The 18,862-nt window shown below is 48.2% G+C and overlaps 2 long non-coding RNA genes across 3 annotated transcripts in view; one reads left to right on the top strand and one right to left on the bottom strand.

Annotated features, from left to right (window-relative positions):
- The window catches only part of LOC142492101 (uncharacterized), a 6,855-nt gene extending 5,178 nt beyond the window's left edge, over window positions 1–1,677 (top strand). The window contains exons 2-3 of the long non-coding RNA XR_012800740.1: window positions 966–1,135; window positions 1,222–1,677. This is a non-coding gene — a long non-coding RNA (uncharacterized LOC142492101). The remainder of the gene's footprint in view (window positions 1–965; window positions 1,136–1,221) is intronic.
- A 1,242-nt stretch (window positions 1,678–2,919) lies between these two features.
- On the bottom strand, window positions 2,920–18,026 carry LOC142492100 (uncharacterized). Of its 2 annotated transcripts, none has more exons than XR_012800738.1 (5): window positions 17,995–18,026; window positions 15,306–15,779; window positions 6,855–6,964; window positions 4,017–4,112; window positions 2,920–3,763 (listed from the first exon to the last, which is right to left on the bottom strand). It is a non-coding gene; the product is annotated as an uncharacterized LOC142492100 (long non-coding RNA). The 2 variants fall into 2 exon arrangements; XR_012800739.1 differs by having other exon boundaries at window positions 6,855–6,934.
- Between the last annotated feature and the right edge of the window lie 836 nt (window positions 18,027–18,862).

Raw genomic sequence — 18,862 nt, 5'->3', positions numbered from 1 at the left:
AAGACAGGTAGGGAACACCTCCCCTCCAATGTATAACATTGCTGGAATGAGGGTACCTGGACATTGAGGGACTGCGGATCAGGTGGGATTGCTGCTTTAGATATTGTGAAGCGGGGGCATCCAGACACTGGTTAAGGGGTTCAGGAAACTAGTCATTCACACCTGGCTTTTAATTCTAGATCCGACATTCTCACACACACACACACACACACACACACACACACACACACACACACACACACACACACACACACACACACACGTAACAAGGACTAATTGTAGTATAATGTAATACAATAAATACATTTGTCAAAAACGAATGTTGTTCTGACTAGGAATTTATTAAATGTATTTTATTTATATATTATATTTTAAAGCGTGGTTGGGGGCGGGACTAGGGGCGGGGTTGGGGGCAGGACTAGGGGTTGGGGGCGGGACTAGGTGGCGAGTAGATTTTTTGGTTGGGCGAGTATTTTTTTGGGTGATTTGTCGAACACTGTATATATATATATATATATATATATATATATATATATATATAGACGGGTGCTTGTCCCATAAATAATACTAAGTCATAAGATACCCTTTTGATGTGAAATCAGAGGGCAGCACTCAATGTTTTTCACCACCTTGAGAAAGGTCCCAATGTGGGTCAGAAACATTGATTATTTGTCATGGTTCAAATTCAAAACCTATGTAGGAACATTCCTATGAGTGCTGCCCTATGATTACGTGTCAAAAAGTTTTAATATATTTATATATAATATATATATATACACATACATACATACCATACATTTCCTATCAATGCGTTTGTCCTCTTTTAATCTTGTGAGTGAACTAATTGTAGCTTGTGTGTCATATTAAAAATACTGTATTTCACTATGGATGAGTGAAAAAATGACAAAATACACCTCTACCCACACACATACTTAACTTTTTTTAACAATTTTACCTCCCTCAAGTACATCATCTTCCATTGGGGCTACTCCATTATCTCCTACTGAATAAGAAAGACGGGGGTAGAGGACGTGGCGCAAGAAGGAGAGGAAGAGGATGTGGGAGAGGTTTATTTGTTGCTGGGCAATATGTGGAGAATGAAGACATTATACACCAGCCACGGGGAGAAATTGAGGTAATATTTTTGGTGTATTGTGTCTTGTCATTGATGATAGAATTATGACAATGAAATTAACTGTGTTTTCTTAAAATAAATTCCAGGCAATGGTTGCAAGTCTAGACTGCGAGGAGTTGGATCGAAACATGGTTGATGTGATCATAAATTTCCCCTCTGTCTACTTTAACTTGTTGCGACCATCTCCACCAACTCCAATTCCAAACTCTCAGAATTGGTGCACATGCGGAAAGTGCAGACCGATGCCCACCACTGAAGAAAGAGTATGCTGTGGCATGACTGCACAAACATGTACGTCAGAGTCACAACTATTATTATTAATATGTGTTTCAGAGACAGTTCTTGCTATAGCTGCCACTGCACGTAATGACTTTCTTGGAAATCCTTTGCACTTGTCAATCGTGAGTTACGATACTGTGCATACCGGCAATTTATCCTATGGCAGTATGGAAGGATAGGTGCCGGTCAGCGTCATGTAATACCTTCTTGTTGTGTGTGGAAAATTAGGACAAAATTTCCTGATTACAACAATCATTATGTTGGATTTTTGCCGCACAGATTTATTAATTAGATTTTCATATTTTTCTTGTTGCATGTAATTTTTTTGGATACTGTGTAAAAAAAAAAGTTTAATTAAAGTGTTATACTTTACCTGTTATATTTATGTAGGCGACTCTTGATATTCTTAAACTGTGAGCTTGTCTGGACCAGTGATTCACAAACAACTGTTTCCACCTTCAATTACAGAACATATTGTCCCCCACACCACAAAAAACATTAGTCTATACAAAGGCATTACTCATTCCCTTTATTCTTCCACTTCAAACACATGAGCTGTGCAGGGGGCAATTACTACACTGCATGGAGATGAGGTCTCTTAGGTTGCGCTTATAGTGCTGGCGACGCGACGTCGCCTGAAAACAAATGCATTATAGCTGTAGCAGCCACATACAGTATAGTGGACGCGACGTCGCAACCAAAATGTTGGTAGTCAGTATTATGATTTTTAGAGATGTTTTCCACATGTCACTGTCTTTACACCAGAGAGCTTCAAGTGCAGGTAATCAGAGAGCATACTTACCAATCAGTGTATGTCAACAGCACAACATAACATGCTTTTAGGGAGAGAGGTGGGGGGATGTGTACTGTGCAGGGAGAGAGGGACACTGACTTTCACATGGAGGGGGGAGGTGGGAGGGAAACAAGGGGCACCAAGATCATTGGTTGTAAAGTTCCCTACAACACGCCCCCCCCTAAACGCACACTGTAGCCGTGCATCCTCCTGGTGCCCACCTTCTCCCCCCTCCAAAACCACAAACACACAAATTCACACACCTTAACACAACCCCCACACCAACCTTTTGGATGTGGGGGGAAGGTCTGACAGCTCAGGAAAGTACAGCTTGTAGCTCCAGCTGTCTGTTGCGTAGTGAGCCACGGCGTAAGGAGGCAGCAGGGACACCCAGAGTGCAGGGTACGGGGCTGGTGACACGCGCCGCCGAAAGCAGCTGGTCCTCAGCGTTACTCTCACATATCACAATGTCTACATGAAGCAAGTTTAACCTTTAGGCCGTGAAACACAGATTGGTAGGTATATGCACATTACATTATTTATGTTTCGTATTTTGACAAAGAAATTGAATATTTTAATTCATGCTATTTGTTTCCTTGTGTGTCTATGTACAAACTAGCAAGTACAGAAACTGTGTAATAAAATAAAGGTTTTAATATAATAACAATGGCTGTAGCCAATACAAAATTGGAATATGAGGTAACAACGGAGTTTAACAAAGACAAACAGTAATGCTGTTTTTTTTCAACATGATAATTGCGTACAATGCCTGTACTTTTTGTACAAAGCTGCAGTTCAGGCTTTTTTAATAAAAATTTCTATAGCTTTTTTTTTTACTTCAATAGTTTCATGTGGGCAATCTCTAATTACCTAAAGAACTGTATAGCTGCCAGTCAATTCGTTCTCCATGTATTGATTGGCAAAATTTGGCGACATCTTTAAATATGGGGAATGTATTTCCTCTGCTTCTGTCACTCAGTGGAAGCTCATGAATATTCATGAGCACTCTTGCACTGACATGTGCAAGAGGGAGGGCAGGGCTGACAAAGGGGTGTTCCAGGGCTTGTGACAGGACATGAAGGGCCAGTGCCTTAGTAAATGGTTGTTTAAATAGAATACAAGAAAATTGGTCTTTCAAAGTTGTTTTTTTAAAAACAGAAAATGCTAAAAGTATTTTTTCTTACTACAGAACTGATTTATTAAAGAAAAACACACATGCAGGATATTGCCTGAACTGCAGCTTTAATAAACAGGTATAATCTAAATTTTGTCCTCACTCGTCCGTCCTATCGACAATCTTGACTTGTGCTGGTCAACCAATGTGCCCACACTTGGACGCGGCACGGGTACAATCGTTGACTGTATACATCGAGTTTTACGTTGACTGTATACGTTAGTTTTCAGCTAATGGTTCTGCTGGTCTTTTAAAAATGCACTTGTCCACCACCTTTCTCTGAATTATGTCAGTCATAACAGGAATGTAATCATATTTTTTTGGACAATCGAGGGGCACCGCGGACCATCGTCTACTTCTTTTTGAGTAACTAGTTCTGTGTCTGAAAAACAATATAGAAAAACGTATTACCATACATTATTTAGATAATCTCAGTACAGGCCATTGCAGAGCTGGCAGACTGCACAAGAGGAAGCAAGCGTGCGTGCTCGCTACCAGCAGACTACTACACTGCTGTCGTCCTTTAATATTCATTGAGAGCATCCTGGGTGGGGGTATGGGTTGTCAGAAGCGGACACAGCCTTTGCGGTCCGTGTGGCGCATGCCTGATCTATAGTTACAATATTAATTCTTACCGTACAGATCCATCTTTGTTCACCAATTTTTCACGCCCTAAGTGCCTGTTGTAATCGATGGTAGCTAGCTGCGTTCGTGCCTGGAATGCGTCATTTCTAATAAAAACAAACAAAAATGAATACATACGCACGCACACACACATCCCAACAGTTTTACACACACACACACACACACACACACACCTTTAAAAATCAAAAAACTACTCGACAACTGCCCATCACCCCCCCTTTTTCATAATGGAAAAAATTTGTCCCAAGAATTTCGAGTGTGTGTGTGAGACTATACTGGGTGGGTGCTGCTGCTCTGTGCAGGGTGCTGCTAGTCTGTTCGCAGCCCGCAACGATGGGAGCGCATGGGGGGTGAGGGGGGAAGGTATGGGTTACTCTGTCTACAGGCATCATTTGTGGCGCTACTTTCCCCCTCTCCTCGGTACCAGTGGTTGGTGCCCGGGACAGGAGGTAAGCGCAGGTGTCCCCCTCCGGCCCACGTTACCCTCAGGTGTGCCCATGCGGGCAGTGAGACAGGATTGGGAGGGGGGGGTCCGTCGATGGTGGAGGGAGAGGAAACTTACCCTTACAGCCCCCCCCCCTCCCTGCAGGTCGGTCACCCCACTTCCCTGCGATCACAGATCTCCGGCCGGAGTATAATTTAGTGCATGCACCAAGTCAGAGGGCACGTTGGCAAGGCTGAAGCACCTCGCCAGCGGGACATAGAGACTATTTGTCGAGAGGTGTGTGTCTGTATATGTGTGTTTATATACACATGTACATACATACATACACACATACACACATATACACACACACACATTATGTGTATATGTGTATATATACACATACATACATATATAATCTATATATATATATTTTAAACCATTGTATGTCCCTGTGTCTCCCTGTGTCTAGGGGCAATCACATTGGACCTTTGGCCCGTCACTCCGCCTCAGGCAAATGAGATGGTTCCCCTGGCTTGCCCGCCCCCGCACACCTCTCATTGGTCACACTCACCAGCCGCTGACAGATACCCACGGGCACGCCGCCTCACCCCCCCACAGCAAACCCCAACATCCCCGGACCCGCCAGCACCGCTACCCACGGGCATCGCCGCACGCTCCTCGGTGCCACCGCTTCACCTCTCCCACCCCCCCCCCCCCTCACAGCAAACCCCAGACTCCCCGGCGCCGCCAGCAATGCTACCCACGAGCAGCGGCAGCCGCATCCTCGGCACCGCCGCCTCACCTCGATGCGGAGGGCTGCAGTGGGGAGGGAGCTCCCGCCCTGCAGGAGGGACCACACACATGCCCTCTGTTGCTCTCCGTGCAGCTTCCCCACCCCCTCCTACACATGCCCTCTGTGCTCTCCGTCCAGCTCCCGTCCGATCCCCGCCCCTCCCTAGCAGATGACTGCAGCTGCTGCCGGCTGTATGCTGTAAGGTAATCAGCTCCCCCCCACACACATTCCCTCCTCTCCGGCTTCATCCCTCCTCCAACACACTATATATATATATATATATATCTATATCTATATCTATATATATATACACACACACACACACGGTATCCCCGGCACCACCACATCAGCACACCGGTATCCCCTGCCGCCCCCCTCCCCCCCAGCACACCAGCATTCTCGGCCCCCCGCGATTCCCAGCAACCCATCAACACCTTCGCACCTCCCACATCCGCACACCCACATCCGCACCAAAGCCTCCCAAATCAGCACCCCGATACAATCACCATCAGTACAGCCACAGCAGCAGTACCACGGCACACCGCCATGGGCGGCTTGGACCACTCCCCACCCAACCACCCAAATACCACCCCCACACCACAAACATCCCAGGCAACGCTGAGGCTCTCAGCTAGCTAACACAGATAACATTCCAAGAGACACTGTTTTTAAGTATACCCTTTGCTTGCTTCATTCATTGTAACATCTCCGGAAGAAGAGATGAGTGTATCTCGAAAGCTCGCACAAATAAAAGCATTTCGTTAGCCACAGAACGGTATCATCTATTTATTTTTTGAGATATATACATATATATATATAGTGAATAGATGAGAACAAGGCACTCCGTCAGGTAGATAAAGGTGGGTGCAAATCCTGTATGAATCAAATAGGTGATAGGATACCGTGTGAGCGAATATCAGAGGCAGCACTCCACGAGGTTGTCAAAAAAGTTTTGTATTTAGTGAGACATAATAACCAATTATTATGTCTCACTAAATACAAAACTTTTTTGTCAACCTCGTGGAGTGCTGCCTCTGATATTCGCTCACACGGTATCGTATCACCTACATATATATATATATATATATATATATATATATATATATATATAGGTGATACGATACCGTGTGAGCTTTGTGACTTTGGGTGGGGGGGTGGAGGTGGGTTAGTGACTTTGGGTGGGTGGGTGGGGGTGGGTTAGTGAATTTGGGTGGTGGGGTGGGTTAGTGACTTTGGTGGGAGTGACTTAGTGACTGGGGGGGGGGTAACTGGGGGGTGTTTGTGTGACCTCCGCTGTCCCGCTCCCACCCCCCAAACACACCATTGTGTTAGCCCCCCTTGCCAGCGCCACTCACCCGAGGCCCCCCGCCCCTCCTCCAAACACCTAATAATAATAACACCTCCAAAGTTGCCCCCCTTGCTGGCGCCAATCACCCGAGCCCCCCCTACCCTCCAAACACCTCCAAAATAGCCCCCCTTGCCAGCGCCACTCACTCGAGGCCCCCCCCCCCTCCAAACACCTCCAAAGCTGCCCCCCTTGCCGGCGCCACTCACCCCCATATATTTATATAAAGACAAGGAGGGATACACAGAAGGGAAAAACCTTACCTCCAGTGAGATCAAGACACTGGTTGCCTCCTGCTTCTCCTACTGCACCACGTGATGGGATCGGGAGCGAGCACACGTCACTGGGAGACATGAATATTCATGAGCTTCCACTGACGGACAGAAGCAGAAAAAAAACAGATCCCTTCACTAATTATGTCACCAAATTTCGCCGATCAATACATGGAGAACGAATTGATCTGCAGCTATACAGCTCTTTAGATAAGTAGAGATTGTCCACATGAAACTATTGAAGTAAAAAAATAAATAAAAAAAATAAAAAAAGACTGAACTGCAGCTTTAAATGGTCTATATATTGTAATCTTTCTCTGTGTTGTTGGGAGCTAGTGAGAGACAGAGCTAGGCGTTTGGAGGATTTGGGATTGCTAGAGTTGTTGTGAATTTTGATAGGCTTGTCTTCTGTTGTTTTGTTTTCTTTACAATTTTATTGAATTGTGAGTTTGAAAGTTTTTGTTAGTGTGTCATTTATTTTATTTCTCTGTTATTTGTTAGTGTTTGAGGTATGGACCGGAGGAGTGGGAGTAAGCATGGGAGTGCATGTGGGAGTCAAGGGGGTGATGGTGGGGTGAGTGGTGGTTCTGAGGTAAGTGATGTTCAGGTGAGTAGGCATGGGAGTGTATGTGGGAGTCAGGGAAGTGATGGTGGGGTGAGTGGTGGTGCTGAGGTGAGTGGTGTTTGGGTGAGTAGATGTCAGAGTGCACATGGGAGTCAGTGGAGTGATGGTGAAGTGACTGGTGGGGTGAGTGGTGGTGGTGGTGGTGGGGAGAGTGGGAGACTCCTGCAGTCTCTTCCATTGGAAGCAGGGGAATCCAGTCAGCAGCAGCAGAGCTCAGTGTTTGCATCTTGGTGTCCACATAAGAAGCATATAGAAACTAAAAGAAATATACGAAGAGGAGAACAAAGTCCTTGTGACTGGTACTGTATATTGGAGCGTTATGACTGACTGTATGGGCAAAATATGTATTTAATGTATTTATTGTTGTTTATGTATTTTAAATACACAGGGGGTGTACTGTATGTTGTTTATTGCAATGTTTATTGGGGGCAAATGTCCTCGATAAACATGCTATTCTGCCTTAACCCTTCATTGCCTTAGCGGCTATCAGCTATGGTAATGAAGCAGCATTTCTGTATTTTAATAATATTGTGCAGGAGCTTTGATTTCTGGCTCAGGGAACCCCCTGCTCACTGTACAATATTATTAAAAATACATTCATGCTGCTTCGTTACCATAGCAGATAGCCGCAAAGGTAAGGAACGATTCTTTATTGATGTGTGTTTTATTTATACTGTAGATGTGCAGAGGGTCTCCGGAGCTGAACCGCTGTGGTTTTAGGTCCGGGGACCCCCTGCTCCCCGAGATACAGGCCCCTTTAGGGGGTGCCGGTATCCCTCTGCTTCGTTTACATGCCGCGGTCACGTGATCGGGACCTTTAAATGCAGAGGGATACCGGCACCTCATAAAGGGTCCTGTATCTCGGGAAGCAGGGGGTCCCCCGACCTGAAACCCACGCGGTTCAGCTCCGGAGACCCCCTGCACATCTACACTATGAATAAAAATGTATTTTAAATTTATTTATTTATATTCATGTATTTATTTAGATTTATTTATTTTTTGGGCGGCTGCTGTGTGTGAATTTTTTTTATTGTGGGTAGCGCGGGTGGGTGAAGGGGGTATTAGCCCCAACGGTGGTTGTTTAGGGCTTGCGGGGGGGGGGGTAGCAGGAGGGGTTAACCCCTTCATGACCGTAGCGGTATTAACTGCTACGGTCGTGAAGGGGTTAAGTGCACCCGCAACCCCCCCGCAAGTCCTAAACTCACACCAAGGGCCAAATACCCCCTTCACCCACCCCCGCTACCCACAATAAAGCGGGCACGGTGGGTTAACACCTTCATTGCCTTAGCGACTATCAGCTATGGTAATGAAGCAGCATTTCTGTATTTTAATAATATTGTGCAGGAGCAAGCAGGGGATCCCTTGAGCTTTGATTTTTGGCTCAGGGAACCCCCTGCTCACTGTACAATATTATTAAAAATACATTCATGCTGCTTCGTTACCATAGCAGATAGCCGCAAAGGTAAAGAACGATTCTTTATTGATGTGTGTGTTTTATTTATACTGTAGATGTGCAGAGGGTCTCCGGAGCTGAACCGCTGTGGTTTTAGGTCCGGGGACCCCCTGCTCCCCGAGATACAGGCCCCTTTAGGGGGTGCCGGTATCCCTCTGCTTGGTTTACATGCCGCGGTCATGTGATCGTGACCTTTAAATGCAGAGGGATAACGGCACATCATAAAGGGGCCTGTATCTCGGGAAGCAGGGAGTCCCCCGACCTGAAACCAACGCAGTTCAGCTCCGGAGACCCCCTGCACATTTACACTATGAATAAAAATGTATTTTAAATAATTTTTAATGTGCCGATGTTTGCGCAGAGAGAGCAGCGGATCTCTCTCTGCTGCAAGCACATCTCGCCAGGGGACAGCCTATAGTATCATTGATGTGCATATACAGTACTGTATGTGTATGTTAGGGGTTATAGGGGTTGTTGTTATACAGTATATATATATATACTAGCTGATAAACCCGGCGTTGCCCGTGATTGCTGGGGCGGGGGGCGTTGAGAGGCGGGGAAGGGCAGGGAGGGCGGGCAAGGGGAGGGAGGGGGTCGAAGGTCAGCGAGGGGGGCAAAGGGCAGGGAGGGGGGCGAAGGTGGCGAAGGGCAGGGAGGGGGGCGAAGGGGTGAAGGGGCGAGGGAGCAAAGGGCAGGGAGGGGGGCGAAGGGCAGGGAGGGGGGCGAGGGGGTGAAGGGCAGGGGCGAGGGGGCAAAGGGCAGGAAGGGGGGCGAGGGGGCAAAGGGCAGGGAGGGGGGCGAGGGGGCAAAGGGCAAGGAGGGGGGCGAGGGGGCGAAGGGCAGGGGCGAGGGGGCAAAGGGCAGGAAGGGGGGTGAGGGGGCAAAGGGCAGGGAGGGGGGCGAGGGGGCAAAGGGCAGGAAGGGGGGCGAGGGGGCAAAGGGCAGGGAGGGGGTCGAGGGGGCAAAGGGCAGGGAGGGGGTCGAGGGGGCAAAGGGCAGGGAGGGGGTCGAGGGGGCAAAGGGCAGGGAGGGGGTCGAGGGGGCAAAGGGCAGGGAGGAGGTCGAGGGGGCAAAGGGCAGGGAGGGGGTCGAGGGGGCAAAGGGCAGGGAGGGGAGCGAGGGGGCAAAGGGCAGGGAGGGGGGCGAGGGGGCAAAGGGCAGGGAGGGGGGCGAGGGGGCAAAGGGCAGGGAGGGGGGCGAGGGGGCAAAGGGCAGGGAGGGGGGCGAGGGGGCAAAGGGCAGGGAGGGGGGCGAGGGGGCAAAGGGCAGGGAGGGGGGCGAGGGGGCAAAGGGCAGGGAAGGGGGCAAAGGGCAGGGAAGGGGGCGAAGGGCAGGGAGGGGAGCGAAGGGCAGGGAGGGGGGGAGGGGGCGAAGGGCAGGGAGGGGGGGAGGGGGCAAAGGGCAGGGAGGGGGGGAGGGGGCAAAGGGCAGGGAGAGGGGGCGAAGGGCATGGAGAGGGGGCGAAGGGCAGGGAGAGGGGGCGAAGGGCAGGGAGAGAGGGGGCGAAGGGCAGGGAGGGTGGGGGCGAAGGGCAGGGAGGGTGGGGGCGAAGGGCAGGGAGAGTGGGGGCGAAGGGCAGGGAGGGTGGGGGCGAAGGGCAGGGAGGGTGGGGGCGAAGGGCAGGGAGGGTGGGGGCGAAGGGCAGGGAGGGTGGGGGCGAAGGGCAGGGAGGGTGGGGGCGAAGGGCAGGGAGGGTGGGGGCGAAGGGCAGGGAGGGTGGGGGCGAAGGGCAGGGAGGGGGAGAGGGGGCGAAGGGCAGGGAGGGTGGGGGCGAAGGGCAGGGAGGGTGGGGGCGAAGGGCAGGGAGGGGGGAGAGGGGGCGAAGGGCAGGGAGAGAGGGGGCGAAGGGCAGGGAGAGAGGGGGCGAAGGGCAGGGAGGGTGGGGGCGAAGGGCAGGGAGGGTGGGGGCGAAGGGCAGGGAGGGTGGGGGCGAAGGTCAGGGAGAGAGGGGGCGAAGGTCAGGGAGAGAGGGGGCGAAGGGCAGGGAGAGAGGGGGCGAAGGGCAGGGAGGGTGGGGGCGAAGGGCAGGGAGGGTGGGGGCGAAGGGCAGGGGCGAAGGGCAGGGAGGGTGGGGGCGAAGGGCAGCAAGGGTGGGGGCGAAGGGCAGCGAGGGTGGGGGCAAAGGGCAGCGAGGGTGGGGGCAAAGGGCAGCGAGGGTGGGGGCAAAGGGCAGCGAGGGTGGGGGTGAAGGGCAGGGCCGGAGGGGGTGAAGGGCAGGGCCGGGGGGGGTGAAGGGCATGGCCGGGGGGGGGGGGTAAAGGCCTTGGCCGGGGGGGGGTGAAGGGCATGGCCGGGGGGGAGGGTAAAGGGCAGGGCCGGGGGGGGGGAAGGGCCGGGGGGTGAAGGGCTGGCCGGGGGGGGTGAAGGACCAGGCCGGGGTGAAGGGCCGGGTGAAGGGCCAGGCCGGGTGTGGGGGTGAAGCGCCGGGCCGGGGGGGGGGTTTACTTACCTCGCACCGTGCCGCGCTCCTCCTCGGGTTCCTCTGCGGTCTCCGTTCCCCCCGGCGATGCGGAGCTGAGACGCTCAGGTCAGGAGGTAGTGTGGGCAGCCGGCCCGTACAGCTCCCGACTGAGAGAGCCGGAGCAGCGCTCCCGGGGATGGTGAGCTGGGGGCGCGGCCTCTAGGCCTGAAGGTGAGAGCGGCGAGAGCGTGCTCTGGGGGGGGGGGGGGGGGAGCGGTCTGTGGGAGGGAGCACAGGGGGAGAGGGAGCACCGGGAGAGAGGGTGAGCACCGGGAGAGAGGGTGAGCACCGGGAGAGAGGGTGATGTTGAGGTCCCGCGGAGTGGTGATAGGGGGGGGTTCCATTGTTGCGGGCCAGCCGCCGGGAAGGGCAGGGGGGGGGGGTCAAGGCCGGGCAGCCGTTAAGGAGGGTGGAGTGTGTGTGTGTGTTGAGGAGGGTGGAGTGTGTGTGTGTTGAGGAGGGTGGAGTGTGTGTGTGTGTGTGTTGAGGAGGGTGGAGTGTGTGTGTGTGTGTGTGTGTGTGTGCGTTGAGGAGGGTGGAGTGTGTGTGTGTATGTGTGTGTTTGGCCCGTCACTCCGCCTCAGGCCAATGAGAGGTGTGCGGGGGCGGGCGGCCCAAGGGACCAATGAGATTTCCCCTAGGGACACCGGACATCCAGACAGGCATACAGTGCTTTCACTAATATAGTATAAGATATATATATATATCTTATACTATATTAGTGAAAGCACTGTATGCCTGTCTGGATGTCCGGTGTCCGTCCCCTGAAATTCATGAATTGTAATGCAGTATATATATATATATATATATATATATATATATATTACTTCATTACAATTCATGAATTTCAGGGGACGGCTTCTCGGCTTCAAAGACAACAGCTCGCAAACGCCCCAATGAGTTTTTACACGGCATTGCAGTATTGCAGACAGCGGGAATAAAATGTTTAAATCACAGCCGCGAAAATAACGCAATACATCCCGGGCGAAAACGACACAAAACCGCACATCACCGGGATATTCTGAAATTCGCGGAGCTAGCCAAGTTAGAATAAAGTGTGTCGCCACTGTATATTGGAGTGTTATGACTGACTGTATGGGCACTTAGTAGGTAAGAAAATCATTAGCAATTAGTCTCCCAATGATGATTGCCATACAGTAGAGGCAACGTTTATTCTAACATTTGCCGTAAACTAGCCGGGTTACATTCTGGGTATGTGCTGGGCTAGTTTGAGGCACGTTTAAGGCATTTCCGCATTGACTAACGACCCATAGGATTAACACAGCAGGGATCCCTGGCAGTCCAATTCAGTTTGAATGGGACTGCCAGGGACCCCCGCTGTTAATTTGATAGGCCATTAATCAATGCAGAAATGCTGGGGCTAGTTTAAGGAAAGTTTAAGGCATGTATTCAGAATGTACCTGGGTGTTTCCTGGGTTTTTTGGGGAATTGCCACTGGTTTTTGTTCGAATAAGAGTTGCCTCCACTGTATATTACTGTAGCTAACATTTCTGCATTCACATAGAACTGACATTTATATATAAATGTTATTGTTTATATATACACATGCTATCATTGAGTGTTGGCCACCAGATTACAATGATAGGAATTGTACAATTGTATGTAAATATTATATATCTTGATATACATAATTTGCTAAGTACAGTATGCTCCAAAATGTTGTTGTATATCTAAAGACAAGACACCATGTAAGGTTAAAAAGGATTTGTAGGAAGAAATTAGAGTGTCTGTGTCGGCCTGTGGAAATCAGGTCAGAACTCATGACAGCTGCAGGAAAAGGTTTGATGATATAAAAAAAAAATTGAAGGCTAAATTGCAAAGCATACAGTACATTTACATGCTTCAGGCACCGGAGGAGGACCTCCTGCCACCAATCTAAGGCTGACTCAGTTGGAGGAGCAGCTGAGTGCACGATTTGAGCCCGTCTTGGTTGAAGGCTTACCTGGGGATAGGGATATCGATGTTTTCACTGGACTTGGCAAAATCATTATGAAAAGTACACTATCATTACTGGTCAATAATTAGTATTCTGTTAGGATGTCATGCGTTAATAGATGATGCAATCGGAATGCTACAGTAGAGGCAACTCTTATTCTAACAAAAACCAGTGGCAATTCTCCAAAAAACCCAGGAAACACCCAGGTACATTCTGAATACATGCCTTAAACTTTCCTTAAACTAGCCCCAGCATTTCTGCATTGATTAATGGCCTATCAGATTAACAGCGGGGGTCCCTGGCAGTTCCATTCAAACTGAATTGGACTGCCAGGGATCCCTGCTGTGTTAATCCTATGGGTCGTTAGTCAATGCAGAAATGCCTTAAACGTGCCTCAAACTAGCCCAGAACATACCCAGCACATACCCAGAATGTAACCCGGCTAGTTTACGGCAAATGTTAGAATAAACGTTGCCTCTACTGTAGTTATTACATACACTTAATTATGTGAGTCTACATAAACACTATTACACACCCCTTCATACATATCTGCAGTCACATAGTATATAGTAGTGTTACCATAGTATTTTTAAGTAGGTCGTGTTAAAAGTAAAAACATTATTGATATGTAGCAGTCAGCTGCTGCTGATCAGTTAAATTCTCACATATACAAAGAGTCTAATGAATTCTATAGTCTTATTTAGTCATATTACAGGTAATTTTGTTAACATACAGTACTTGCCCTTATTAACAACAATCTTCTCTAAACTCTACATAGTGGCCCCTGCATCACAGGTCGGCTCACAGGTGGCAGCCCCTGCATACCAGGTGTCATCCCCATTAACTGAAGGTGAGGTCATCAATTTCTAAGAATATGAATATTGTGTGGCACCTTCTGTGCCACAACTACCGATTCATAAGACCATGGGACGGTTGCAGGTGTGACTGATATTGACAGAGTTGTTATTGCCACAAAAATTAGACATCTGATGTTGCAGTCACCTATAAATTATGTTGTTGAGGTGTTAAATCTATCAATTGACATCACTGTATAGATCCTGTTGTTAGCCTTCATACTAGTGCCCTTATTCTAGGATTACATATATCTTTATGTTTATGTTTTCTATTTTGAACTATTATGTGCAGGCTTTGCATTATTTGTCATTTCTAAGTATATTTCCAACAATATATGATTTGGTCCTATCCGGTGTATACCCACTAGTGTATGATTTAACCTTTGTGCATATGTTCAGATACTTTAGCTACCAAGGATAATTATAATATCTACCTAATGATTTTCACCTTGGTAACGTTAATATGCTATATACATATGACTACTAAGGGTTACAATCATTTTCCTCTTAAATTTGTTTTAAAGATTTTTTTAATTACATGTGTTTATGTTTTTCTATCGTTTTGGTTTGTTCTTTTCATTTTTCATTTTTTTTGTATACCTGTCTGGTTTAGACATTGTAATGATTATGATGACTAGATATAGATTTTGTTGGATTAAATAGATTATTTATGTCTTCTTGTATATGTGTATTTGAAATACTGTGACCCACCTTAAGACACATCTGCTTAAAGAAGCATATGAATAGCACTGTGGATAATCCTGGACACGATACATAAAGCTTAGCCCCCTGCAGACGCACTTAATAGAATTCCCTCCTACTGTCTCTGTACGTTCTCCCTACCTACCAATTAGATTTTAAGCTCCTCGGAGCAGGGACTCTTCTTGCTTAATGTTACTTTTATGTCTGAAGCACTTATTTCCATGACCTCTTATTTATATTATTTGCTATTTATATGATATGTATTACTACTGTGAAGCGCTATGTACATTTATGGCGCTATATAGATAAAGACATACAATACAATACAATACTGTGTGTCCGTAAGGTTCCGGCATTATTGTAGACACTCTGGTAGCCTTGGTTACTCACCTTGTTGTTACACGGAGAGGGGCCCGCGATTTGTTATCGCAAGACTTTTTTCAAGTGACGTATGGGGGTGTATCAGACTTCAGTGGCTTCTTCTGCCGGTTTCTTTGTGGAGGATACTACTCTTTGACAAAGTGCCGTAAGGGCATGAAACGCGTCAGAGTGATCCTCCGCTAGGAATTTGCTATTTTTTGTATGCTCTGATGATCAAATAAAGTATTCTTTTAGTGACCCAGCAGTTTCAGCTCACTTCCTGGCAGTTCCACGATAGCAGTGCATGGCGTTTTTCTTTGCTTATATTGATTCGTCTCCACCAGCAGTAATTGAATAGTCTCCGCCAGCAGTAATTGCAGTCTCCGCCAGCAGTAATTGAATAGTCTCCGCTAGCAGTAGTTGCACAGTCTCCACCAGCAGTAATGGATTTGTTTCCGCCAGCAGTAATTGCACAGTCTCCGCCAGCAGTAATTGAACAGTCACCTGCAAAAAGCAAAAGTTGGAGAGCACATAAGCAGAAACGTATTAGAAAATACTGGTGCCGTTTCCTCTACCTGGAAAAAGATGATGATTCAACCACACCATATGAAGGCAAGTGGAAACGTATCCACTGCACTCTTCGCACACCCACCTGCAGGCATAATGCCAGTGCCCACTGCACCCTTGGCACACCCACTTCCAGGCCTAATGCCAGTGCCGACTGCACTACTAAGGGGTTAATATCATTTTAAAATGTTTAATATGTAATGTTATATCACGTATTCCATGTTGGTTTAGGTTATCTTGTATATAATGCCCATTATACAGATTCTAATTTAATTACGGTTTGTACAATTTTGAGGCAATTTTATTTTTCCAAAGATCCTGTTAGTACTGTACCTAGGTCCCTGTGTCCCTGCTCACTTGTACTTGGGGGTAACTCGATATTGTCCAAAGCAGCCAATCAGACCCTCATTGAATTGATTGGGAGTTTTCGGATAATTACAAAGCGATCGGCTGATTCAGACACTATTCAATTACCCCATTTGTCTCTATTCACTTAAGCCTAAAACCTTTCTGAATCTTTGAAACTCAATTCCCTTTATTGTTAACGAAGCTCCTTCTTTTGCCATCTTCATTCTTAAGGAAGCATTTCAAAAGATTCCTACCACGGTTAACCACGCACCCCAGTGCATATTTTACCCATGCTCTATTAATCAATGTCCGTTTCGGTCCTCAAGTAGGTGATTAGCATTAGGATTGAGTTTAAGTTTTTTAGGTTAAGACGTTTAAGTTAGGGGGTTTAGGGTGAGGGGGTAAGGTTGTGTTTTTTAGGGCAAGGGGTTAAGGGATACATTATTGGCAGTGGCGGCGGCGAACTGTCCATGTGGCCAAATGTCCCGGTGGTGGAACAGCCAAGGCTAAAATTCTTAGACCGCCTTTACTGTATGTAATTTCTCTGTAAATTTCTCTAAATACAACGTACATTGTAAGCTACCATATTATTAATTTGCTCTACAGATTTATTTTATTTAATGCATTTCTCCCCTAGTTCCATCATATTTACCAGCATAGTAGAGTAAATTATTAAAGTCGTACAGTATGCAAATGTTTCTATATAAATAAACACACACGTATGCTTAAGTAATAATCCCTGAAGAACAGGGCATTACTGGCCAATAATGCCCTGGCTGGAAGAGTTGAAGGCCCGAGGTGAAGCCGAGGGACTTTAACCCAGCCAGGGCATTATTGGCCAGTAATGCCCTGTTCTGAGGGGATTATTACTATTATAGGCTAAATGTAGGCTTATTTTTAATTTTTTTAAATTTTTCATAAAAAAGATTTTTGTAGTCATATTGATTTTTATCAACATGATTGTCTACATTCTTATGCTTTTACTGCAAGTTTATTAAAAGTAAATTGTACATATACACAAACCCACACACACACACATTGTAGCCACCTCTATACACACAAACACACACTCTGCAACCCCCCCTATATACACAAACACACACTCTGCAGTCCCTCCTACACACTGTGCAGCCCTCCTCCTCTAAACCCACAAAACACACTGCAGCCCTCCTCCACCCTATACACTCACAAAACACACACAACACACAGCAGCCCCCCCTCTACACCCACAAAACACACTGCAGACACACACACTAACAAAATAGACTGCTGCGGCCTCTACATCCATAAAACACACACCAGCAGCCCCCCTCTACACCCACTGCAGCCCCCATGTAAACCCACATACTGCAGACACACACACACACACACACACACACACAACACTCTGCACCCCTCCTCCACCCACAAAACACACCCTGCAGCCCCCCCCCCCCCTCTGCACCTACAAAACGCACACTGCAGACACACAGATCAACAAAACAGACTCTGCCACCTCTGCATCCACAAAACACACACCAGCAGCCCCCCCTCTTCACCCACTGCAGCCCCCTGTAAACCCACACACTGCAGACACACACCAACAAAACACTTTGCACCCCTCCTCCACCCACAAAACATACACTGAAGCCACACACACTGCAGCTCCCCCTCTACAAGAACAAAACACACACAGCAGAAACACACCAACAAGACTCTGCTGCCCCCTCTACACCCACAAAACACACACCAACAGAAGACACACAAATAAAACACTCTGCTGCCCCCTTTACACCCACAAAACACACTCAACAGACACACAAACCTTTCCCTACACTCTCCTGTGCGGAGCTCTCTGCAGACAGGGTGGGAGGAGGAGTCAGTGCCTTGCTGGTGGCTTCTGTCCAATCACCTCCCCTGTCTAAGTGCAAATTTCACTCTTTGTGAATGAAACCTGAAAGCTGATTGGCTGAAAAACTTGGCAAGCTGCCAAAAATTCCAGGCCATTACTGATTGTTTAAAAATCGGGCATTATCCAATCAGAGAACAGGGATTTCAATAATGCCTTGAATTTACCAGGTTAGCCTATAATGTAGTATACAAATTCAGCCAACAATTTTGGAATCAGAATGAGAGTTGCTTTGTTGCTCTACTACTGTATACCTGCACCTGTAATAGTTAGAAAATTAGCTAGAAAAGAAAAAAAGGAAGACTGTAAGGACCTTTTACTTCACCAAAGAAACATTTCTTTAAACTGTACTGATGGATGAGCCAAATTCCTGATGTAACCAGGTCCCCAGCGGTGGTATGGGCCCCCTCGCGACACTCACCAAGATAGCGCGACTCCGCGAGCAGGAACCGGTTGTCAAGGACGCGGTCGGACGCGTTGCTAGGGTCCTGTCGGGTCCCGGTGCAGGGCGCCGCCATAGGCGATTGCGCACGCATGCGCAGAGGACATTCCGGAGGGTGGGGGCCGAAGGAGGTAGCAGCGCCTTTTCCCCGCGAGCGGGGCGGTTGCCGGGGACGCGATCGGGCCGTCGCTAAGGCCGCGATCGCGTCTCTAAGGTCCCGGCGGCTGGCGAAGAGAGCCGGAGAACGCCAGTCAGTTCGCGCATGCGCAGGGGTGAGCCCGCGAAGCCCTAGCCTACCAGGGAAGGTATTAGAGAGGGACTACAGCTCCCAAGAGCATTAGG

This window comes from Ascaphus truei, chromosome 4 (assembly GCF_040206685.1).
Source record: "Ascaphus truei isolate aAscTru1 chromosome 4, aAscTru1.hap1, whole genome shotgun sequence".
In the NCBI taxonomy this organism is placed as follows: Eukaryota; Metazoa; Chordata; class Amphibia; order Anura; family Ascaphidae; genus Ascaphus; species Ascaphus truei.
The sequence above is the reverse complement of the archived record's forward strand: the minus strand, read 5'-3'. Positions and strand labels throughout refer to the sequence as shown.